The sequence below is a fragment of the Balaenoptera borealis genome (assembly GCF_965194805.1).
Source record: "Balaenoptera borealis genome assembly, chromosome: 9".
Taxonomy (NCBI): domain Eukaryota; kingdom Metazoa; phylum Chordata; class Mammalia; order Artiodactyla; family Balaenopteridae; genus Balaenoptera; species Balaenoptera borealis.
In genome coordinates, this window is record NC_138873.1 from 70,295,526 (window position 1) to 70,322,030 (window position 26,505).

The following is a 26,505-nucleotide window of genomic DNA, read 5'->3' on the forward strand; positions in this document are numbered from 1 at the left end:
TTAATTTTTTAATATAAAAAATATGAAAAAACTTATTAAGAAAAAAATTTTTTTCATTTTTAAAAATAGAAAATAAGGAAAAAATTATTAAGAAAACATTTAGTACGAAAAAAATTTTTTTAAGTAAAAAAAAAAGCGGCCAGACTGAACCCTAGGACAAATGGTGAAAGCAAAGTTATACAGACAAGATCTCACCCAGGCATACACATATACACTCACAAAAAAAGGAAAAGGGGAAAAATTAATATATCCTGCTCCCAAAGTCCACCTCCTGAATTTGGGATGATTTGTTGTCTAGTCAGGTATTCCACAGATGCAGGTACATCAAGTTGATTATGGAGCTTTAATCCGCTGCTCCTGAGGCTGCTGGGAGAGATTTCCCTCTCTCTTCTTTGTTCGCACAGCTCCCGGGGTTCAGCTTTGGATTTGGACCCGCCTCTGCATGTAGGTCGCCTCAGGGCGTCTGTTCCCCGCCCAGACAGGACGGGGTTAAAGGAGCAGCTGATTTGGGGGCTCTGGCTCACTCAGGCCGGGGGGAGGGAGGGGTACGGATGCGGGGCGAGCCTGCGGCGGCAGAGGCCACCGTGACGTTGCAGCAGCCTCAGGCGCGCCGTGCGTTCTCCCGGGGAAGTTGTCCCTGGATCACGGGACCCTGGCAGTGGTGGGCTGCACAGGCTCCCGGGAGGGGCGGTGTGGATAGTGACCTATGCTTGCACACAGGCTTCTTGGTGGCTGCAGCAGCAGCCTTAGCATCTCATGCCTGTCTCTGGGGTCCACGCTGACAGCCGCAGCTCACGCCCGTCTCTGGAGCTCCTTTAAGCGGCGCTCTGAATGCCCTCTCCTCGCGCACCGCTAAACAAAGAGGCAAGAAAAAGTCTCTTGCCTCTTCGGCAGCTCCAGACTTTTTCCCGGACTCCCTCCCAGCTAGCTGTGGTGCGCTAACCCCTTCAGGCTGTGTTCACGCAGCCAACCCCAGTCCTCTCCCTGGGGCCTGACCTCTGAAGCCCGAGCCTCAGCTCCCAGCCCCGCCCGCCCCAGCGGGTGAGCAGACAAGCCTCTCGGGCTGGTGATTGCTGCTCGGCACCGAGCCTCTGTGTGGGAATCTCTCCGCTTTGCCCTCCGCACCCCTGTTGCTGCGCTCTCCTCCGTGGCTTCGAAGCTTCCCCCCTCCACCACCCGCCGTCTCCGCCCGCGAAGGGGCTTCCTAGTGTGTGGAAACCTTTCCTCCTTCACAGCTCCCTCCCACTGGTGCAGGCTCCATCCCTATTCTTTTGTCTCTGTTATTTCTTTTTTCTTTTGCCCTACCCAGGTACGTGGGGAGTTTCTTGCCTTTTGGGAGGTCTGACGTCTTCTGCCAGCGTTCAGTGGGTGTTCTGTAGGAGCAGTTCCACGTGTAGATATATTTCTAATGTATCTGTGGGAAGGAAGGTGATCTCCGCGTCTTACTCTTCCGCCATCTTGCCCAGACCCCTCAAAGTAAATATTGAGATCTGAACAAGGAAAAGAAAAGGAGAAATACTAGTGAGGGCTCAGCAAGGTAAATCAAAGATTTTTAAAGTGTTGGAGAGGAAGCTTTAACAGGAGGCAGTGCAGACACGGGGGACTTTTGATTCAAGGGCTACCATGCTGGAGGAGCAGAGCTGGGGAGACAGGTCACGCTTGATTCTGTGCACATGGAGAATCAGACCCAAGAGTCTGGGTTTGACCTGGAAGGGCATCTGCTCTCCTGAGAAACTAGGTTGGGTGGTCATTCATCCATTCAACTGACAGGTATCGAGCATTACCTGTAAATCAGGAACAATATTGGACCCAGAGAAACCAGAAAATAAGCAAGGTCTTTATGGAGGAGGGAAGAGAAAAAAATCAACAGTAATTGAGCCCTCACTATGTGCTTTTCTGTGCACTACAGGCTGAATATATTATTTTATCTAACCATTATAAAAAGTCCATGAGGTCTGATTTATTATTACTGCCCTTCATAATGACCTGAAATTGAAGTTCAGATAGGTGAAGTGGCGTTCAGTTTTCAGTAGTGGTGTTGGCATTCGAATTCAAGTCTGAATCCAAATATCTGATGACACACTAATAAATGTGAAATGTTTATAATAAGGACAGAAAGACATAAGGTCAATTAATTTGTGCAGATGTTTAAGATAATATTCCACTAGCAAGTATGACATAATTCAGTCCTCTAGTGTTTGATTTTTTTTTTTTTTTTTTTTTAACCCAGAGTTTCACTCTACCCCTGGAGTTTCTGATTGGGTACGTCTAGGTAGGGCTGGAGAATTTGCATTTCTTTTTTTTTTTCTTTTAAAGTTATACAATTTATTTATTTATTTATTTATTTATTTATGGCTGTGTTGGGTCTTCGTTTCTGCGCGAGGGCTCTCTCTAGTTGTGGCAAGTGGGGGCCACTCTTCATCGCGGTGCGCGGGCCTTTCATTATTGCGGCCTCTCTTGTTGCGGAGCACAGGCTCCAGACGCGCAGGCTCAGTAGTTGTGGCTCACGGGCCTAGTTGCTCAGTGGCATGTGGGATCTTCCCAGACCAGGGCTCGAACCCGTGTCCCCTGCATTGGCAGGCAGATTCTCAACCACTGCGCCACCAGGGAAGCCCTAGTGTTTGATTTTTAAGAAACAATAGCTAAAGGGCTATAGCAAATCTGAATAAGTAAGGAGATCCTCAGTGTTATTCTCTGACGGAGAATAGAGAAATATAATTTTGCCAAGTGATTTTATCTAATAATAATCATCACATGTGTTCCTCACTTTAAAATTTAAAGATCATTTTTGTATGTATTATATCTTTTAGTCCTCACAAAAATCCTGATATATATATATGTGTTTGTATATATGTATATATATATGTAAATATGTGAATGTATGTGTAGGTATATATGTATATCCATATATGATATATGTGTACATATATGTAAATATGTATATATGCATAAATGTATATATGCATATATCTACGTGTATATGTGTAAACATGTACGTATGTGTATGTATGCATATGTGTGTGTGTGTGTGTGTGTGTGTGTGTGTGTGTGTATATATATAATTTTACAGATGTGGAAATTTAGATGTAGAGAAATTGAATCATTCAGCTATAAACCTTATCAGTCCATAGAGTTTGATAGGCTAGTTGTTCTGATTTTAAGGCCAATAATTTTTCTACTTGACTACAGCTGTACCATTATATGCATTAAGACCCTTCCAAGGTTGTATTTAGCTCTCTATCTTAACCAAATAAGCTAGGCCATATTGAACATATCTTAAATGATATGATCATCTGAATTTTCAAGAGATGTGGGGAAAAATGTCCCAAAAGATTCTATTGAGTGCTTCAGTGGCTATAAGTACCCTCCGAAATATTTCATTCAATTACTATTTAATTTCGTTGCTTAGATACATTCAAAATTACTTCACTTTTGTTAACTCAGATCATAATTCATGTAAGTTACCATTTCTAAATATCCATACCAAAAATCCCATTTCCTTATGGCTGGAATTTTAGTTATATTCTCTTCTCATCTAAATATTTACATGCCCAAAACTGGCTTCCTTGTGGTCTCTTCCAATTGAACTTAAAAATTACCCTCATCACATTCTTGCTAACCATATTAAAAACGTTTGATAATATCAAAATTAATCATTTTTAGCGCTTTAAAAAGTGATGTTTATTTTAGCTGAAAACACCTTTCATAAAGCAACCTTATGCAACCTTTCATCTATATTCAGCATCTGACAGACAGGGCTCATTAGTTGAATGCTAAAAATAAAAAACAAAACCAGTAATAACTGAAGTGTCTCAGACTTAAGTTCAATGTTATTTTTTTTCTCTTTCCTTCCATGGGAAAGCTACTCTGAATGAAAATTTATCTGCAATATAGAGTATTTATGAAAATATGTTGTGCCCAATACATAGTAGGCATTCAATAAATGTTTGCCATTGTGTTTTTTTTTAAAATTAATTAATTAATTTATTTTTGGCTGTGTTGGGTCTTCATTGCTACATGCGGGCTTTCTCTAGTTGTGGTGAGCGGGGTCTTCTCTTCATTGCGGTGCGTGGGCTTCTCTTGTTGCGGAGCACAGGCTCTAGGCGCGCGGGCTTCAGTAGTTGTGGCTCGCGGGCTCTAGAGCGCAGGCTCAGTAGTTGTGGCTCATGGGCTTAGTTGCTCCGCGGCATGTGGGATCTTCCCGGACCAGGGACCGAACCCATATCCCCTGCACTGGCAGGCGGATTCTTAACCACTGTGCCACCAGGGAAGCCCCTTGCCATTGTTTTTTAAAAAGTTTTAAATAACTGATTCACCTCCTAAGATTCCTATGTAAACAGTCTCCTTTAATAGGAAGACAAGAGTCCCTTGAAGTTGGCATCCTCCATTTGATAACAACGAATTCCATTGATGTTTTTGTGAAAAGCTATTTTTTTAGCTAAGTTAAGAATAAACTCATGAAATCTAACACTTAGCCTTAAAATTCTTCATTAAAAAAGTAATAACCTTTTAGCCTGGTCTATGTTGACTATTTTCAAATTCTAAATTAGTGGAATCTGATTATTAAAAAAAGAGAATTTTATTCTCCCTTACAATGCAGTTTATTTTTAATTTTTAAAATAATTTTTCCAGCTTTATTGAGGTATAATTGACATATAATAAGAATTATATATATATTTATGACGTACATTGTGGTTTTTTTAAATTTTTATTTACAGTGCTGTTTAGATAAGCATTTTAAAAAGTGTGATTTACAGGGGCCTCTGGAAAAAAACGTTCTATGGTGAAACACGTTGTGAAGTTCTCAACTACAGGATATTAAACAGATTTTAAGGGCTTCACAGAACCGCTGATACTGTATTAATGTACATTTTGAACCTCTGAAAGAGGGTTATATTATGAAGCATTTCTTTAATGTGTTTGCCTGCAAGTCTTTCACGTGGAGAATGTTTCAGGAATGCTGTGCTTTTCCTAGGGCCTCACCACCATTTCCCCACGGGATTCCTTTGAACTCATGTTGTGGTATTTCTTTTTCCTTTGTCTTAATTCCAAAACTGTATTCACTAAAAAAAATATTTATTCTAAATTGGCACTTGTTTATTGTCTTAGTTGGGTTTCCCAGAGAAACTACTCTGAGGCAAGGAGGGAGTGGATGTAGTTTGTTTGGAGAATGCAGGAACCATCAGGGGAGTGGAGGGGAGGGGTGGTGATTTCGAGAAGCACAGACAGCCAATAAGGGACATGCAGTTAATAAGCCAGCTCCCACAGTGGACAACTAAAGCTTGATCCTCCCTGGGAAGCTCTGGCAATTTACACATGCCTCAGAATTATCCCAGCTGAAGGACAAGGTTGCTGAAGTATTTAGACCCTCACACCAACACTTTTGGTTAAGGCCCTGGGAGTGATGTTAATTTGTTAAATTGGAACCACTTCTGGCCCTCCATGCCTGCAGTCCAAATGGGTTCTGACAGCCTGAGGGCAACCCTCCAACAAAAGTACAAGATTTGGTCTGTGGAAGTCAGATTGACATGCACAGCAACACAAAAGGGATTCAAGGGGATAGAGGCTGAGGACCCACAGCATCTGCCAAAATCAGGAAAGAGGTGTTAGGCACAAAAGTCAAATGTTCAACCTAACACAGCTAATAATCAACCATAGTACATGACGCAAATTAATAATATAGCTCTTTTATTCATTCCCCTGCCAACACAGGGTATATCCCTTTTATGGTATATCACTTTAGCTTGGAATAAAGGACTATCCTACTTAATAAAACTGGATGCAAAATCTTAGAGTAACAGTTTCCAACACCCAAATATGATTGTTTTCTTTTTCATAGATGAGTATATAGAAAGTATGAGCCTTTTATTCTGAAGACAACTAAACTATATCAGAGTTTGACTACAATAATCATAGGAAATCTTCAGAAGACAACTATGTAGTTCTAAATAGGTCCTAATAATCACTAGATTGTAGATGTAGAAAACTGCTATTGCATAAAATAAACTTAAGACAAGACTCTTCTTGATGTAAAGCACAAAGAAGTCAAAAGATAATTCAGGTAATCCTAGAAAGAGGCAGCAGATAGAGCAAATGAAAAACAAAAGAACTACTCAGTCAGTTATGACACTATTTCTTGAAACCATCCTGGCATGGGCACATGATAACGTCACTTGCTCTGGTCTCCTTGTGACCGATTAATTGTAAGGGGAAGTGATATATATCCCTTCTGGGCTAGAACATTTAATTCAGGTGAGATGCCCTACGATATTCTCTCTTTTCCATTTGGCATGGCTACACAAAACACTTGACATGGTAGCTGCCCCATCAGCAGGAAGTTCTGAATGGCTAGGATGAGCAGAGATTCCTTACTGATCTGCAAGAAAGCAATACATCTTTGTTGGTTTAAATGACCAAAATTTTTATCTTTTGAGGTTGTTCTTGCTATTGCGCATTACCTAGCATTTACTGACTGAAACACCTGAACTGCTTGAATCTGAGTCCATTTCCTAATGTTAATAAATCTGTAACCAGAATGATGTCTTTTTTTATTGCCAGGGTTTATGGACCATTATATGAAATAATGTAAATACTCTTCCCTAAACATAGCTCACCATTGTCCTTTTTCTCATTAGGTAAAGGAGAACTTTTTAAGCAAAGGAAGTAATTAATTTCAGAGATGAAATATTTGTGTTTTGGGCACACAAATTTAGTCTATGTAATGTCACCATGGTTACTTCAGATAGGTCATTAATTGGTTTTATAATAAGACTAGAGTATTGAGATGGTAATTTTATATTTCATTTCTCAATTTTTTGTTCTTCAATGATTGTCATAATATAAAATAAATGTCTGAAGTACAAACATAATTTTGCAGGATAGCATCTTTGGGCATTTTATTTTGTAGATGACTCAAAATAAACAAAAACCCCCTGACTTACAGAAAATCTCAATCTGTTTGTTAATGAAAGGAAAAGACATTTTTTTTTGTCCTACCAGTAATGACTACCAGACTAGTAATGATTACTAGACTGGGTACCTTAAAATATATGCTTTAAAGTCAGAGAGAACCAGATTCCAATCCTGACTTCTTATGAGTCCTTGAGCAAGTTAGTCAAACTCTTTAAGTTTTGGTATCTTCATCTGTAAATGGGCATAAAATAATTAAATCAGAAGTTTGTTGTGAGAATTCAATTAGCTGAGGTATGTAAGGCACTTAACATAGAATCTAGTACATAGAAAACTGAGAAAATATAAGGTAGATTTATTTTCATCGTGGATTCAGTCTGTCGACTTAAAGAAAAATGCACAACATGAAAATTGTGAGTTTAACTTAGGGTCTTACTGAAGACTATAGCCTGGGAGACAGCCTCTGAGAAAATGCTCTGATGAGGTAGGGGAGAAGCCAGTTTATATATAATTTTTGGCTGAGGAATAAATGCAGTCAAGCATACATCCTGGTAAAGATTATTGCGAATCACAAAGAACAGATGTCTGAAGTTAATGGTTTTAGCGCTTTTCTATGTGTGGGAAGATACAGGAATCTGGAGTCACTGAAATTCTTCCTGAGATACGCATTTTAACTATCTAAGGGCCCATTTACCCAAAGCACAGAGTGCCTCATCGTCTTTTTTTCCATCCTGAATTCCCCTCAGGGTGCTCTGTCAGTGGGTGACTGCAGTGGATTGTGACTTAACCCTTGTGTAACTGGACGATGAGGGATACTTTCTGTTCTTTTTTTTTGTTCACGAGTCTTTAATTCTATCTCTTACCATCTTATTACCTTAAATCTATGTCCAGTTGAAACACACTTGTCCTTTTTAAGCTGCTTTACCTATTTACACTCAAATAGATACAGGGGGAAAAAATGCCTATCTGATAATATTACAAAGGAAGAGGCAACTTGATCCTAGGTCACAAACACCCTGGCTGAAGCACAAATTACTCTCTGTCTGCAGGAGAAAATGCCTTACTCTGGCCCATTAAAATCTTTTAGCAGCATCACTTGATGAACTTAGTTAAATTTAGTTGAACTAAATTTCAACTTCTAGTGTATTTTGAGTTTAATAATTCTTATTTCTTTCTGAAGGATGAGAGTTTAATCAGAATATCCAAAGCTGAGGAAATCATGCACTTCATCATTTATACAGGCTCTACTATATAGAGACTGCCTTAGTTTCTTAAGTTATCTTCCTTTGAAAACAAATGCACTGTCTAGGGTCTAAGCATTGCAAAACTCAGTAAATGTGATTGCCCTGTTATTTGGGAATAGGGTATCCAATAGTGACTTGGTGGTGGTTGAGAAGAAAGCTGACCCAGTGTGATAGCTGAAGTGGCAGCTCTCACTTGGTGTTGAATGACTGATAATGTAAGAACTACTTTGGATCTCCTTTTCTATCATTCATTTCTCCTACACAAGCTTCCTTAAGGACCAGACATCCCACTATTTGCCTTACTCCCAAAGATCCTTTTGGAGATTTGAGTATTTTACCTGGTCTTGGGCATTATCTTGCCTCAAAGACAAAGTTGATGAAATGGTTTTGTATTTTAACTGAATTGACCAACCCATAATTATCTATTGGAGCAGAGAGTTCTAAGACATTCAGACAGAAAATGAGAAGATAAAAGCAGAAGATTGGGAGCTTTAGTCAGGTCCGACGCAGGACAATCTGTGCTGTACCTCCCTAAAGCTAAACAACTTGGTACACAAGTCTAGCTAAAATAGACTCTGGCTGGGACTCCTTGCCTGCCTGTCTGGGCATGGTCATTACAGAGTTATAAGCAGAGTCAGACTGTGTCCAGGGCTGGTTTTCTCCAAAGTAACAGTATTAAGACTGTGAGTGGTGCTAAAAGCAACATGTTCCCCCCAACCAGCCTCAGGCCATACCAGAAAAAATTGATTTGCTTAGTGTTTTTCCATAAAGCTCTTGACTCCTTCACTCCTTTATGTTTCCAGACAAATGTGTGAATTTGTTTGTTGGTACCGACTTTTCTTAATGTACCACTATTCTAGAACTCATTCTCAGAAGATGAACAAGACAAAAACAAAAAACCCAAGACAATATTTTTCTAATACAAACAGCATACCGTCCCTTCAATTCCATATCTTTTGGTGTAATAACCTTGCTTTAGACAAAGAATTCAGAGGTCTGTACATACAATGAAATGTGAAGGGAACTGTATCAGTTTGATTCCAACTTCAATGAGTTTTCACTTTATCCTAGGGGCTAAGAGGTAGATTTTATTCTGACAGAAATTATTTATTTATTATGAGAATAAAGACTGTCTCCTTATAGAGAACAAATCCTTTTTCTTTCTAGTTTTCAACTTTTGCAGATCTCAGAAAACAATCCCAATTATTTCTTACCCCTTCTCTTTGAACTGTGCATGTTCTCCAGATGCTCTTCTAAGTCTTTGCCTTCTCCTCAACCTCCCTGTTCGGTTCCAGCTTATTAATTGGTCTTGAAGCCTTTATGACGATGTGGCTGTCACAGCAGGGACCACAGTGCCCTGTAAGCGTCACCTCTGGGTTATGCAAACTCACCCTCCTCTATTTCACACATCAGGGCTCTTTATATGTTGCACACTTCAGAAGAAAATGCCTAATTTGACTTGCTCTTGGGCTAATTGTTTTCATTATGGAAGGCAGGGGATGATTACATGGAAACGCTGTTTCGGCTGACTAAAGACACTTAGACATTTTTATTTCCGGTCCTCAGGATGATCCTTCTGCTTGAGCCCCAGGGATGGGCTTCTATCATATTTTCTCCAGTCTGGCAGAGGTTACCTAAATCCCAGAAAATCTGCCCTTGTTGTTACTACTACATTCTGCTCAGGAAGATGTTTCTGAAGCTGTTCCATCAAAAATCTCTCTCTCTCGACACTAAAAACATGGGGTTGCCTGAGTTCCTGCAGGGAGTCTGCACTTCACCTCCAGCAGGTGAAAAGTGAAACAAACTTTGGTATATTCATCCCATGGAATGCTACTCAACACTAATGTTGATACATGCAACAACCTGGACAAATCTCCAGAGAATTATGCTGAGTGGAGAAAGACAAAAGTTTACATGCTGTGTCATTCCATTTATATAGCATTCTTGAAATGACAAAATAATAGAAATGGAGAACACATGAGTGGTTGCCAGGGGTTGAGGAGGGAATGAGGGAAGCAGATGTAGCTATGAAAGGGCAGCCCGAGGGATCACTGTGATGAGGGAAATGTTCTGTATCTCGACTGTTTCAATGTCAGTGTCCTGGTTGTGGTTTGTGAAGTTTGGTGGATTTACAGTGTTGTGTTAGTTTCAGGTGTACAGCAAAGTGATTCAGTTATATATTCTGAATATATATTCTTTTCAGATTCTTTTCCATTATAAGTTCTTACAAGATATTGAATGTAGTTCCCTGTGCACCATAGGTTTTCATGGAGAAAAACTGGATAAAGGATACAGGGACCTCTCTGTACTATTTCTTACAACTGCATATGAATCTATAGTTATCTCAAAATAAAAAGTTTAATTAAAAAAAAAAGAAATGATGCATCATGAGACCAAAAGAGCAGTAATGGACAATCCACACTAAATGTTTATTCTGACAGGAGACTCTGTTTTTCAAACATGCCCGTGAACACACACACACACAAATGTGATACTGATGCCCTGGGAGTGGATTTTATTTCCTTCTTGAGGTTTTCTGCGAATTCTTGACAAACTTCCATTTGACTTTCTATATTCGTCGATGTAGTCAAAAGCAAACTTGTTATCTGCACTTTGATCCCAAATGTCTTTTTCCTGGGTAGTAATTCCCGCAATCTTTTGATGGCAGGTGCCTGAAAATTGAGGAAAGGAGTTTTTATCTTTACAGGCAAAATCTGAACTGTTTGCACCCTGGGAGGGAAAGCACGAGGGCTGTGCTACGCTTTGCACTCCCGGCCCATCTCAGCCTCTAACCTAGAACACTGATTTGCTTCTGGGGACAATTCTCCATCCCCATGGGGAGGACTATGAATCCCATCCCATCAGTGCTGGACCAATGTCCCCAACACTCCCATTAGCTCCCAGCTGTGCACAGACCCGGTACAGGCTGTGCGTCTCACGCTGGCCTCTGCGCCCACAGCTGTCCAGCTGTCACAGAGGCCCGTGGCACCAGATGAGCCCTCAGGTTCTTTTCAACCCTGGATGTTCAGAATTTGGTGAAAGCAGCTGTTATGCTTTCTTCTCTTTTCCTCAATTGCTCTGCCACGCCAGCACACTGGAAGCTTAAATCCTGGCTTCTCAGTAATGACCTTGATTTGTCCTGTTTTATGATAAGAGGTGGCCTGACCTGGGTTCCATTCCTGCCATCACATGAGCTCAGTGTACTATGTGACTTGAGAAAAGTACCTACTCTTCCTGGGCTCCAGATTCTCTATTTGTAAGCTGGTCATAATAATAAAAGGAATGCTCACTCTGTCAACCTCACAGCATAGCAGTGAAAATCATATCAGATCACACGTGTGTAAGCTCAAGGCAGATATGAACTATTATATAACATCGGGTCTAGAATTTAGAACAGAGCCGCCTCTAGGTCACAGCATATTGGGGATGAGGACCCCAAATCCTGCCCTTTGGGAACCAAACATACCCATTTCAGTACCATATGCTGTGGATACAACACCAGGAGAGAGTCACGAACGGTGATACAGGGTTACATGGACTTCTGCAAAGCGCTTAGGAATCTTATTTTGGTACCCACACCCTGAAAGAGTCCTGCTTCCTCTCAGCTGCTCCTGTATGTAATGTGCAAGCCCCCTTGTCCCAAAGAACAAGCAGGCTCTGCATTGTGATGTCTCAACCTCAGGTTGAATCCAGGCTGTCATTCACAAGCTGCATGACTCTAGACAGTCCATTTAACCTCCCTGAGCCTTTGTTTACTCTTCTGGAGGATGCATATTATAATGCCTTTTTTAAAATCTTTAAAAATTTTTTTGGCCATGCCACGCAGCTGCTTGTGGGATCTTAGTTCCCTGACCAGGGACTGAACCCAGGCCCTCAGCAGTAAAAGTGCAGGGTCCTAACCACTGGACCTCCAGGGAATTCCCTATAGTGCCTTTCTTAATGTTTGTTTTGACAATTAAATAAAATGTGTATAAAGTATATATTGAGCTCAATAACTGGGCAGAAATAAAGATTCTATATTAATATTAATTCAGTTTCATATTTATAAAAAAATGGTAAGCAAAGAGATAACCAGTGTGGTTTTCTCTTTTTTTCAGTGTCGGAAAGATGAGTAGGAAAGCAGGTTGTCACCTACCTGGGCTAGGAGATGATTTCAGGCTTCCCTGCCTTTGCATATTCTGCTCTCACACTGTTCCCATTGTTTGGAATCTACCTCCATCCCATTCTGGCTAATTCCAAGTCCCTTTATAATACCCCAGGGAGTCACGCTTTGGGTTTCCCAGATCCCTCGCCTCTGAGGCGACCTACATAGGCTTCCTGTGTGCTTCCTTATCCATTGGCCCCTCTATTTCCTTAGAAAGATAAATTTACTATATGCCCATCACATTTCATTGCAACTGTCCTTCCCTCTTACAGTTAATAGACCATAACAGGTACACAATAAATGGGTATTGTTACAACCAACCACTAAAATTCTAATGTCAAAAGAGATTCTTGCCTTTTACCAGTTCCCCCAGCTAGAACCAAACTTAACAGCTATTTTTATTTATATATGAATGTCAAACTGAAGGGGAGGGTGTTCCAAAGAGTGAGGGGTGGTCTTGCCTCATGGACTTTCAGTTTAATTGGCTAGATAGAAACAGCCATATCATTCAGTAAGAAGAGGTTGGGGGCTGAGGGCATTTAAGAGAGCTAGTTAGAGCAAGGACGATACACCAGATACAGAGAGAAGGCAAACAAACTCTGTGAGAGAGAAACTCCAAACTGTCAGGGGTGGTCAGTCAGTTAGATTTAGTGCCAGCCACTGTGGAGAAAGCGCATCTTTCAGCAGGATGGAAGGTCAGCCAAGAAGTGATGGCCAGTTTACAAGCCATATGCATTTCATTGTCACCTTGCCCTTGGGTTGGGTAAATGGCCAAGGTCTTGCCTATGTTTTATGTAGCTAAAGAAGCACTAAAGTCTGGAACTTGAAAAGTCATTCATTTACAATGAGCCCCAATTTGGACATGTACTGCAATTGGTTTTTATTATTTTATTATTGTCTTTAATTATTTTTTAATTTGGGTATAGTTCTCGGTTATAACTGTCGTAAAGAAAATGTTTAATATATTCATATTATGGAAACTTTATCCAAACCACAAAGAGACTTGACAGTCAGGCAGAATTGAGGTGAATTTTAGAATCTGTTTACTTTCTTCCTTCTCTTGTCTTAACTGAGATTCAGACATTCTTTCCCAAAGCTCAGAAGTTTGCTGTTTAAAACATGGTTTGTCATGCTTTCCTGTTTTTATTTTTTTAATTCTCTTATCAACAAATTTTATAGCTTTCCTAATAGAAACTAAACCTCCTCTTTGGGTTAGAACATTTATGTGATTTAAGATTTTTGAAGTCTGGATGTTGAAAATTGAGAAAGTACATAGGGATTAAAATATGGTTGTATGTTGGGACATCTGAACAACTGGAGACCTTAATTGTTTTATAGCCTTAATTAGTTGGCATATGAAAGAAGAAGATAAGACTCTGAAACAACAAGCAAACCTGGTGCCTTCTATGCCCCTATTGTTAATGTGTTTGGTTGTTTCCTATGGGATATATATTGTTTTGGTAACAGAAAGCGAAAGCGATGGCTTTGAATTAGAAAAGTGGAACTATGTTTATAAGGATTGTTTGATTAAAACACTATTTCTTTTTGGAATACTGTAAGATAATAGATACTATGGCATAGTATTCATAGCTTATTTAATTTTCAATTTTATATAGAATATTTACTGAATTTTTATTATAGGCCCAGCACTCTTAGAAATTCAAAAACACACTGCTATATTTAAAATAGATAACCAACAAGGACCTACTATACAGCACAGGGAACTCTGCTCAGTATTCTGTAATAACCTATATGAGGAAAGAATCTGAAAATGAATAGATATATGTATATGTATAATTTAATCACTTTGCTGTACACCTGAAACTAACACAACATTGTTTTTTATATATATCATCATTAACATTTATTACATTTATTATGCTGTAGGTACTGTGCTAAACAGTATGCTTATACCACTAATCATCCCTATTAACAAATAAGATATTTATTATTACTTTTTTTCACTTTACCGATGATCAATCTGAGGCTTAGGGGAAATAAATTAACCAAGGTTATGTAGCTTGTAACTGGCAGAGCAAAACGTCAAACCCAAGCAGTCTCACCCCAGAATATCACATTTAATTATTGCAAACTACCTATTAATATCATACCTCTTTCAATTCACTATCCTCCCCCAAAACGTACAGTCTTTCTTGTTAGCACTTTACTTACCACCTGCTACCTCCTCTTTATTTTTCTTCCCTAACTTCTTAGCCATGCTTAACTGGAAAATTTGGCTTAAGTGAAATAATTAACTACCATTCCAACTCCCCTAAAACATGAAAATCCTGCTTTATCTTTTCTGCATTGAGTTATGATGGAACAACAAGTGTGAAAGCATCTTACTGCTTCTCTACAATTTTTCAGTAACTTTTTGGCCATATTTTTCAGTAGACTGTTGATTTAGTTACTAGTGTGCTGTCAACTCATCTCTTAATACTTTCATTTCTAAAATAACTTGTTGAGTATAAAAATAACAGGGACACCCAGCCATCCAACAGGCTTTTTTTTTTTTAACATCTTTATTGGAGTATAATTCCTTTACAAGGTTGTGTTAGTTTCTGCTTTATAACAAAGTGAATCAGCTATATGTATACATATATCCCTATATCTCCTCCCTCTTGCGTCTCCCTCCCATCCTTCCCACCCCACCCCTCTAGGTGGTCACAAAGCACCGAGCTGATCTCCCTGTGCAATGCGACTGCTTCCCAGTAGCTATCTATTTTACATTTGGTAGTGTATATATGTCCATGTCACTCTCTCACTTCATCCCAACTTACCCTTCCCCCTCCCTGTGTCCTCAAGTCCATTCTCTACGTCTGCATCTTTATTCCTGTCCTGCCCCAAGGTTCTTCAGAACCATTTTAATTTTTTTTTAGATTCCATATATATGTGTTAGCATATGGTATTTGTTTTACTCTTTCTGACTTACTTCATTCTGTATGACAGACTCTAGGTCCATCCACCTCCATACAAATAACTCAATTTCGTTTCTTTTTATGGCTGAGTAATATTCCATTGTATATATGTGCCACATCTTCTTTATCCATTCATCTGTCGATGGACACTTAGGTTGTTTCCATGTCCTGGCTATTGTAAATAGAGCTGCAATGAACATTGTGGTACATGACTCTTTTTGAATTATGGTTTTCTCAGGGTATATGCCCAATAATGGGATTGCTGGGTCATATGGTAGTTCTATTTTCAGTTTTTTCAGGAATCTCCATACTGTTCTCCATAGTGGCTGTATCAATTTACATTCCCACCAACAGTGCAAGAAGGTTCCCTTTTCTCCGCACCCTCTCCAGCATTTATTGTTTGTAGATTTTTTGATGATGGCCATTCTGACCGGTGTGAGGAGATACCTCATTGTAGTTTTGATTTGCATTTCTCTAATGATTAGTGATGTTGAGCATTTTTTCATGTGTTTGTTGACAAACTGTTTATCTTCTTTGGAGAAATGTTTATTTAGGTCTTCTGCCCATTTTTGTATTGGGTGGTTTGTTTTTTTGATATTGAGTTGCATGAGTGGCTTGTATATTTTGGAGATTAATCCTTTGTCAGTTGCTTCGTTTGCAAATATTTTCTCCCATTCTGAGTATTGTTATTTCGTCTTGTTTATGGTTTCCTTTGCTGTGCAAAAGCTTTTAAGTTTCATTAGGTCCCATTTGTTTATTTTTGTTTTTATTTCCATTTATCTAGGAGGTGGGTGAAAAGGATCTTGCTGTGATTTATGTCGTGGAGTGTTCTGCTTATGTTTTCCTCTAAGAGTTTTAGAGTGTCTGGCCTTACATTTAGGTCTTTAATCCATTTTGAGTTTATTTTTGTGTATGGTGTTAGGAAGTGTTCTAATTTCATTCTTTTACATGTAGCTGTCCAGTTTCCCCAGCATCACTTATTGAAGAGGCTGTCTTTTCTCCATTGTATTCTCTTGTGTCCTTTATCAAAGATAAGGTAACCATATATGCGTGGGTTTATCTCTGGGCTTTCTATCCTGTTCCATTGATCTATGTTTCTGTTTTTGTGCCAGTACCATACTGTCTTGATCTGTCTTGATTACTGTAACTTTGTGGTGTAGTTTGAAGTCCAGAAGCCTGATTCCTCCAGCTCCGTTTTCCTTTCTCAAGATTGCTTTTGCTATTCAGGGTCTTTTGTGTTTCCATACAAATTGTGAAATTTTTTGTTCTAGTTCTGTGAAAAATACCATTGGTAGTTTGATAGGGATTGCACTGAATCTGTAGATTGCTTTGGGTAGTATAGTCATTTTCACAATGTTGATTCTTCCAATCCAAGAACATGGTATATCTCTCCATCTGTTTATATCATCTTTAATTTCTTTCCTGTGTCTTGTAGTTTTCTGCATACAGGTCTTTTGTCTCCTTAGGTGTTATGGTGGGTGGGGCTGGATCTTGCCTTTCTGGTGGGCAGGGCTGTGTCCGATGGTGTGTTTTGGGATGTCTGTGAACTTAGTATGATTTTAGGCAACCTCTCTGCTAATGGATGGGGTTGTGTTCCTGTCTTGCTAGTTGTTTGGCGTGGGGTGTCCAGCACTGGAGCTTGCTGGCCGTTAAGTGGATCTGGGTCTTAGCATTGAGACAGAGATCTCTGGGAGAGCTCTCACTGCTTGATATTATGTGGGACTGGGAGGTCTCTGGTGGTCCAATGTCTTGAACTCGGCTCTCTCACCTCAGAGGCTCAGTCCTGACACCCCACCAGAGCACCAAGACCCTGTCAGCCACACAGCTTAGAAGAAAAGTGAGGAAAAAAGAAAGAAAAATAATAATAAAGAATAAAATAAAGAAAATAAAATTATTAAAATTAAAAAATTAAAAAATAATTAAAATAAAAAATAAAATAGTAATAATAATTTTAAAAAGAGAGCAACTGAACCAATAAACAAATCCACCAATGATAATAAGCGCTAAAAACTATACTAAGATAAGCATAAAAATCAGAAACATATCAGTCACAGACAGCAGACCCCAAGTCTACAGTTGCTCCGAAAGTCCACCACCTCAATTTTGGGACGATTCATTGTCTATTCAGGTATTCCACAGATGCAGCGTACATCAAGTTGATTGTGGAGATTTAATCCGCTTCTCCTGAGGCTGCTGGGAAAGATTTCCCTTTCTCTTCTTTGTTCGCACAGCTCCCGGGGTTCAGCTTTGGATGTGGCCCCGCCTCTGCGTGTAGGTCGCCTGAGGGCATCTGTTCTTCGCTCAGACAGGACGGGGTTAAAGGAGCAGCTGATTCGGGGGGCTCTGGCTCACTCAGGCCAGGGGGGAGGGAGGGGTACGGAGGCAGGGCGAGCCTGCGGCGGCAGAGGCCACCGTGACGTTGCACCAGCCTCAGGCGCGCTGTGCGTTCTCCCGGGGAAGGGGTCCCTGGATCATGGGACCCTGGCAGTGGTGGGCTGCACAGGCTCCTGGGAGGGGCGGTGTGGAGAGTGACCTGTGCTCGCACACAGGCTTTTTGGTGGCGGCAGCAGCAGCCTTAGCATCTCATGCCCGTCTCTGGGGTCCGTGCTGATAGTCACGGCTTGCGCCCGTCTCTAGAGCTCGTTTAGGCGGTGCTCTGAATCCCCTCTCCTCATGCACCCCGAAACAATGGTCTCTTGCCTCTTCGGCAGCTCCAGACCTTTTCCCGGACTCCCTCCCGGCTAGCTGTGGTGCACTAACCCCTTCAGGCTGTGTTCACGCAGCCAACCCCAGTCCTCTCCCTGGGGTCTGACCGCCGAAGCCCGAGCCTCAGCTCCCAGCCCCCGCCCGCCCCGGCAGGTGAGCAGACAAGCCTCTCGGGCTGGTGAGTGCTGGTCGGCACTGATCCTCTGTGCGGGAATCTCTCCGCTTTGCCTCCGCACCCCTGTTGCTGCGCTCTCCTCCGTGGCTCCGAAGCTTCCCCCCTCTGCCACCTGCAGTCTCTGCCTGTGAAGGGCCTTCCTAGTGTGTGGAAACCTTTCCTCCTTCACAGCTCCCTCCCACTGGTGCGGCCCCATGCCTATTCTTTTGTCTCTGTTTTTTCTTTTTTCTTTTGCCCTACCCAGGTACGTGGGGAGTTTCTTGCCTTTTGGGAGGTCTGCGGTCTTCTGCCAGCATTCAGTAGGTGTTCTGTAGGAGTTGTTCCACATGTAGATGTATTTCTGATGTATTTGTGGGGAGGAAGGTGATCTCCATGTCTCACTCCTCCACCCTCTTCGGTGGGGACTCTGTTTACTTTTTCCTTTTCAACTTCTTTCCTATCACTTAACACTTTTCCCCTGGAAAATAACAATGGTTAAACAGGTGGGCTTTGCTGATTTTAATTCCAGCTGTGTAGGGAGTGGTCAGGAAATCTCAAATTCCACTTCTCCAATGCATAATACTATATTTCACACTAGGAGGTATTCAATAAATATTTATTGAATAATGTCAAATATACTTGAAAAGATATTATCCCAGTAGCAACAAGCATAGCTATCACCCAGATCTTGGTCTCTAATACCATCCTCCAATTAAAGCAACGAGAGCTCCTGGGAGGAATGGCTGATTCTAGGATTGGGGCAGGTAATATATATATGAGCCTGGAGAATCTATAGTACAGGAAAGTAAGAAAGTTCTTGAAAATAAAAAGCCCACAACGATGGGGGTATTTCAAAGGAACATGTGAGCCAACTGAAAGAGTTCTTCATGGTCAAAGCTGGAACAGTTTACAACAAAATAAACAATATAGTATTGGATTGTAACCCAAAGTATAAAATCAATATTCATGAGTTCATATCAATATAAATAAATGATTGGCTTAATAAAAATACATGAGGAGAGTGGAAAGACTTCCAGCGCAGTTTCCGGTTACACCCAAGGAGGTAGAGCATAACACCCCGCTCTCTTAGATGTGGGCTGTACATAATGACTTTCTTCCAAAGAGTACAGTGTAGACAGAAGGTGGGGAAAGACTGAACTGAAGTGGAGAAACCTGAAAAACAGTACCTCAGCCAGGTGGTCAAAGTTCACATCAACGTGATAAGTCATATTGACAATATAGATCATTGTTATCATATGATGAGAATGACACTATATCTCTGTGGTCTTCCTCCCAGAAACTTGTAACACCAATCTAATCATAAGAAAAATATCAGAAAAATCCCAGCAGAGGGACATTCCACAAACTACCTGACCAATATTCCTCAAAAGTGTCAAGGTCATCAAAAACAAGGAAAATCTGTGAAACTGTCAAAGCTAAGAGTATCCTAAGCAGACATGACTATGAAATGTAATGTGATATCCTGGGTGGGATCATGGAACACAAAAAGAATATTAGATAAAAACTAAAGATTTTGTTAAAATATTAAAAATATGGGCTTTAGCTAATAATAATGTGTTCATTAATTGTGGTTCATTAATAATGGTTCATTAATTGTGACCAATATACCCCACTAATATAAAATGTTAATAATAGATAAAACTGGGTGTGAGGTATAAAGGAACTCCCTGTACTATTTAGCAACTTTTCTTTTTAATTAATTAATTTATTTATTTATTTTTGGCTGTGTTGGGTCTTCATTTCTGTGCGAGGGCTTTCTCTAGTTGCGGCAAGCAGGGGCCACTCTTCATCGCGGTGCACGGGCCTCTCACTATCGCAGCCTCTCTTGTTGCGGAGCACAGGCTCCAGACTCGCAGGCTCAGTAGTTGTGGCTCACGGGCCCAGTTGCTCTGCGGCATGTGGGATCTTCCCAGACCAGGGCTCGAACCCGTGTCCCTTGCATTGGCAGGCAGATTCTCAACCACTGCACCACCAGGGAAGTCCTAGCAACTTTTCTATAAATTTAAATCTATTCTAAAAATCTTTAAAGAACTAAATTAATTTTTTATTTCTTTACAGAATTCAACTGGTAGTAAATAGTTGTATCTCTCTCATTCTTAACCTAAAAATTCAAAAGCTTTTATTAAAATTCTTTTATGCTTTCCCTTTGCTGAAAATAACTAAAGAGATGTTTTAATCACAGTATGATTTTACATACTGATCTAGCTACCTGAAGTTGGTAAAGACATTTTAATTTCAATCCCTTACCTCAAAAGTCATCAAAAAGAAGACAGAACAAAAAAGAGGAAATAAAATCCCTCTTCAAGAAAGCAAATGTAATCTTAACATTTTACAAGTAGAGCTCAAGTGTTTCATCCAAAACCAACTCTGCTGGTGTCATTGCTGTTCACTCCTGAAGCCAAGTTCTTCCCTGTCCCTTTGGATGAAAATGCAGACAGATTCCAGGGGTCTTCTGGTCATTCTCAGATACTTAGAAGTCCTCTGATATCTTTAGTAAAACTTGAAAAAAAAAAAAAACTGTCCCATTTCAATCATTAACTTCTCCAGTTCAGTGTAGTGAAAAGTTGGTCTTCATCCAAAGTTAAATTTTCTCCTCTCTGGCAAACTTAAACCAGCTACAGGGAGCACCTACAATGGTAAAGGGTAGGAACGGCTTCTTCTTCTTTCCATCTCTGCCTTAGTTTTCCCCCTCTTTCCTCTTCTCACCCTCCATGCCTCCTGAGCCTATGGGTTGGAGCAAAGGATAATAGGTCAACAAAAATATGACTAGACTGGCCCTGTCTGGGACAGGTGCTCTCTGGACCTGGCAAGTATTTAAAACTGACTCATTAATCTCAGAGGGCACTTTTAGGGATCCAGTTTGGGGACACAATATTTCTGAAGATCTCTTGTCTACCACCCCCTTGATTAAACACTGCCTCTCTACTCTGGTTGCTAATGTCCTTCCTCAGCACTGGGCATCTTGTGGTACCCTTCCAGCTCCTACCTGCCAAGGCCTCCTCACCCTATAGGCAGCTGTCTTGAACTTGATCTAATAAAAGTCACCCCCTATCTCTCATTGATGCCCACATCTGGCCCATGGAAACAGTCATACATCTTGCCTCCAATAAGCTCTGGTAGCTTATGTTGTAACGATGCAATTCTCTCATTCATTCACGCTGCTCTCAGAGCAGCCTCCCAGAGTCACGCGCCCTTTAGATTTCTTAAGGTCTGAGCCAGACACCAGTCCCCTGGGCTACTCAAGGTCCAGAGAATCTGAGTAGACCTGGAGACTCTCCTTGCCCTAGGCTTAGCAGGAAGGATAGGTCCTCCTTCTTCATGCTTATTGCAGGGAGTAGGGGCAAAACTGGGGATCCCAGCACATTTGGGATTGTTGTCCTAACTTTTTAAAGGCTAACAATAGATGTTCAGCTAAGAGTTGAAAAATACTGGTTTTTGACCACTTCCTCCTTTGTGGGTCCTGCAGGTGAGGACTATGCACCTCGCTTTGTAGTGTGCTATCATTTGCCTTGGGCTCTTAGCCAAAACTGAGACTTAAGTAGGTCCTTTAGTGCACTCTCTTATATAAGGAGATAAACATAACCAAGGAAATAAACAGAGTACCAAGCACGCTGGGCAAACACTATGAAATCTGGACCATAGTAAAAGAGGAAGTTAAGAGCTAACACTTAAGTAGGGGATAGAATTTCCTAATCATAAGTGGCACAATTCTAAAGAAGACCAATCAATTGTCTTTGCATCAGAACAAGTTGTAGAGGTGTAGGTTATCCAAGGAAGAAATGGAGAAAGTCTACGGAGAGATCCAAATTCCCACAAAAGAAGAGAGGAGGAGGCGAAACTAAAGAGGAATTATACTCTCAAACCAATTCAGCTGTTCACAACGCAACCTCAGAAGTCCTTTGTTGGGGCTTCCCTGGTGGCGCAGTGGTTGAGAGTCTGCCTGCTAGTGCAGGGGACACGGGTTCGAGCCCTGGTCTGGGAAGATCCCACATGCCACGGAGCAACTGGGCCCGTGAGCCACAACTACTGAGCCTGCGCGCCTGGAGCCCGTGCTCCGCAACAAGAAAGGCCGCGATAGTGAGAGGCCCGCGCACCACGATGAAGAGTGGCCCCCGCTTGCCACAACTAGAGAAAGCCCTCGCACAGAAACGAAGACCCAACACAGCCAAAAATAAACTAAAAAAAAAAAAAAAAGTCCTTTGTATTTTAACTAGCAACATAGAAAAAGCAACCCAAATGTTAACAATAGTCATAACTAACACTTAAGAGAGTTTTTGATTTTGTGCCAGGCATTTCTCTAAGTGAATTTGCATGTTCTAATTCATTTAACCCTCATAGCAGCCCTGTGAGGTGGGCATCATTACTATCCCACCTCCCACTTGACAGATGAGGAAACTGAGTCACAGAGACAGAAAGTAAGTTGCACCAGGTTATACAGCAAGCAAATGTCAGAACTAAGATTTTAAACCAGGCAGTCAGGCCTCAAAGACTACTATTAATAATGACTCTAATGCTGTGGCTCTTTGAGATTGAAGTAACTTGATTATCATTTCATTTGTTTTTAAATCTATCCAGGAATTGTCTACAGCTATGAAAAGTTAAGTAAATAAAAATCTCCAAGTTTCAGCCAGTAGTTCCAGAGCTTATGACACTCTGATCAGTTTTCTAGAGGAATACAAAGATGGGTAAGATATAGCCTCAGTCCTCAAAGAACTTAGAGTTGAATTGAGGGTCAGATATGGATAAGAAAGGGAAGATGTACCTTGATTCCCACTGTAGTATAAGATTTTATAAGTACAATGAAGAGACTCAGCAGAGCACTATAACAGGGTGAGAGGAATACATATATATTTCCTTTAACCTTCATAACGCAAGGAAGCTATTATGATCCTCATTTTCTATGAGGATTTTGAAACAAGATTGCTTAACAACTTGCCCAAGTTGACAGGAGTTGTGAGGAAGCAGAACTGAGACTCTCCCTGCATCCATGCAATGTCCAATCTCTTTCTCTACTTGCTGCACTGTGGGTAGGAGGGAGACCATCGTAGTGGAGGAGAGCAGCAAGAGCAAAGTAAGGGCAACAGTAAGCGATGAGGTTTTCGGGACAGTTGGGGATGAAAATGCATTGAGTTTGGGAACAGGAAGAAGGAGAGGAAGTCCAACAGGTAGGTGTGTCCGGACAGAGGCGTTCTGTGGCCACCAGACTGAGGACTTGACGTGGCGAGCTACAGGGAATCACTGAAGCTGTATGGGCAGGAAGGCAACGTGCATCCAGAAGAAGTAAATGGGATAAGGTGGAGACTTGATTGGAGAAAGGGGAAGAAAGAGGCACAGAGATGGCTACTCCCACAGCCCAGTTCTTATAATGAACACTGGGTAAAAAAATCAAAAAGCTGCAGCATCTCAGTAATAGTTAAGCTGTGCAAAGACTAAAGGCAAAGGATAAATACGTTATAAAGATGTAGCATTTGACAGAGGCAATAGGCATCCCTAGGGCTAAATCAGAAGCTGCAGAATAATAAATACTCGCTGTGTATCTAAGGTGGGACTGTGACATACATGTATGTCTTTGAGAATTGTAGCCCTACCTTGGTATAGACAAATGGAGGTCAGGGGAGCCCACGAACTAGAATTTTCTATAATTTTTATTTAGAAACAGAAACATAGCAATAACAATTGGCTCCTTATTCTGTTTTTGTACATGGGTCAGCATTTGAGGTTCATCAGTTTAACAGAGCGAAGGAAAAGATTGCATCCTGATGACAGGGACCAAGGGAGAGGCCCACAAGCTTGATTATATGTAGCACATTTGATACACATGCTTGTTTGTGTTTTCTCCCCACCCAGAGCGTCTGGGGTCCTTGTGGACAGAGCCAGAGCCCTGTATTTCCTTCGTATCCTCCACAGGGCTGCAGGCACAGCACGGGCTTCATAAATGCTTCTTTAAAGGGGAAAGTAAACCACACAGACAAAAAAGAAGGGAACAGCTAAAAGGACAGTATGACATTTTAGAGCATGAGTAACATTTACATAAAAGGGTCTTACTCTCTTCTTGCCAGAAAAATGTCCAAAAATTCTCACTTACATACAATGAGGATATTCAGAGGTAAGACCATTTAATGGATTGGACCTGTGAGGAAACTGCAAATTCCCTGCCCCCCTTTCCAACAGAGGTGCACCTGAGGAATAGGAAGGGGGTGGGGGCAGAGAATGAGAAAAAGAGTGGAAGAGAGTAAGACTTCTTTTTCTTCTTTACATGGTACCCAAGTTGATCGAGGCAGAGAGAAGCAGACATTCCCAGCCTCATTGCAGATGCACCGTTGTCTCTCCCCAGTGCTCAGAAACTTCCTCTGCAAGGGTAGAAATACCATGATCCAGTTTCTTGTAGAGAGAATCATCACACAGATCTGGAGCTCTTCCAATGTCACGTAACTTATTAGATTCCTTCCCCAAAATGCCCACTTATCAACTGTCTTTCAGTTGGACATTATTTTTTGTAAGTCATGTTGCTGCCAATAAATGATTTCTCACATAGATTTACAGAAACATTTCTAAAAATGACTGATGCCTTTGAATAATTATTCAATTCAGGAATATTCATGGAGTGCGTACTTTATGCCAAGTACTGTGCCAGGTGTTGAGAAACAAAACTATTTTAAGACTCAGTCCTTACCTACAAGTAATTCCCAGTTCAGTGGGGGAGATGGGCACACATCAGGTTAACTATTCCATCATGCAGCAAGCACAGCATTTTCGATTTTCACAGATAATCATAAGCATAATCAGGAGAAAAGCCTAATGTGATCTAGGTGGATTGGGGAAGACAGGAGGCCACGCAAGACTTCTAGAACTCTTGATTCCTGAACAGACCTTTAAAATGGTGGAATTTTTTTTTTTTTTAGGAGAAAATGAAAGGAAGAGATGAGAGTGGAGCTGTATTACATGAAAGAGAAGACCATAAACAAAGAACAGCATAGAGGTAAGAAACAACATGGCTTCTGTGCCAAAGTACAAGTATTTCAGGGTTCCCGTAACAATAATTATTGGACAGGGAGCAGGAGGGGAAGGACGCAGAGTCAAGTCAAGCCACACACAGAGGATCCTGTGAGCTGTGCTAAGGAGCTGGGACCGTCTCCCATTAGGAGTGGACAGGGAGTCAATGAAGACTTTCAAACAGGTTAATGATATGATCCAGTTTGTTTTTGAATGAGCCCTTCCAGCAATTATCAATGTGTGGGAAGTTCAAAGGGGACAAGAACGAAAGCAGCAAGGTTAGCCTCTGGGTAGTGGTTGAGGCTCCACGTGGTGTGAGTGGTGAGTAAAGGGATGGACAAGAGAGACTGCAGAAAAGTTTAAGGGAAAGCAGTGCAAACTGGTGATTAACCCTGATATTAAGCTAAGGAAGAGGGAGAGATCAAGACTTCCAGGTGGATGCTACAACCAAGGCTACAAGAGAAGAGAATAGGAGGGGGAGAGAGCTGTTGAGTTAACTATCTGACATGTGTCTGAGGTGCCTCTGGAACATCTGAGTGGAAATATCCAGCAGGCAGTTGAATAAATGGATGTGAAGTTTGAGATAGATTCTAGAGCTATAATTTGGGAGTCAGTTAACCACTTCTGCTTGTGACCCACTTAAAATATCCTGCTTGCAAATGCTGTGCAAACTCACTCTCCTTAGTTGAAAAATGACATATGACTGGCTCACGTTGACATTATACTTAGTTCTCTCAGGGTTTGTGAGACTGTGATAATTTTAAAGAACATAAACTCTAAAAGAAACACCTATTAAAAAAAAAAAAGCAATTACTTTCTCATGTACTCACGAGAAGAAGAGACCCTAAGTATGCAATTTCCATGGAACTACCTTTGTTTCTCTAAAACTCAATGTCAAGTGGGGCTAATAATGCCTATATGTACTGACTACTTAGCTGGTTATTGATAGAATCAAGCTGAATAATCTGTTTTGAATAATCTCAAGCAGTAAAAAGGCTTTTGCTGTTGATAGACTTAAAAAATACTAAAAACTTTGTTTTCTTTTTAAAAAAATGTTTAAGTCTTTAATTTGTTACAATATTGCTTCTGCTTTTTTATGTTTTGGTTTTTTGGCTGTGAGGCATGTGGGGTCTTAGCTCCCTGACCAGGGATCAAGCCCACAAACCCTGCATTGGAAGCCTACGTCTTAACCACTGGACCGCCAGGGAAGTCCCAAAAGTTTCTTATTTTTGACTTGGGCATCTGGCTACTTATACATCCTTAATTTCTTTCAGAGACAACATGAGAATATTATATGAAAGAAACCAAAACTAGAAAAAGAAAGAAATCCATAGCAGTTTTATTTTTATGTATACAGAGGCCTATGCTTCATTAGGCAGTGAATGTATCGACTCTCCATTAAGTCATTGGTGACAC

At 40.8% G+C, this 26,505-nt stretch overlaps 2 long non-coding RNA genes across 4 annotated transcripts in view; one reads left to right on the plus strand and one right to left on the minus strand.

The window, feature by feature from the left end:
• LOC309635158 overlaps positions 1-26,505 on the plus strand; it is a 161,558-nt gene that overhangs the window by 102,826 nt on the left and 32,227 nt on the right. For both annotated transcript variants that reach the window (XR_014248678.1, XR_014248679.1), the window contains exon 2: positions 24,999-25,075. This is a non-coding gene — a long non-coding RNA (uncharacterized lncRNA). The remainder of the gene's footprint in view (positions 1-24,998; positions 25,076-26,505) is intronic.
• LOC309635153 overlaps positions 786-26,505 on the minus strand; it is a 501,613-nt gene continuing 475,893 nt past the window's right edge. Inside the window, exons 5-6 of one of the 2 annotated variants that reach the window (XR_014248666.1) lie at positions 1,330-1,490; positions 786-852 (exon numbers count right to left, since the gene is read on the minus strand). This is a non-coding gene — a long non-coding RNA (uncharacterized lncRNA). Of the gene's footprint in view, positions 853-1,329; positions 1,491-3,069; positions 10,826-26,505 lie in introns of those variants that run through there. The other variant, XR_014248667.1, reaches the window with a different exon arrangement.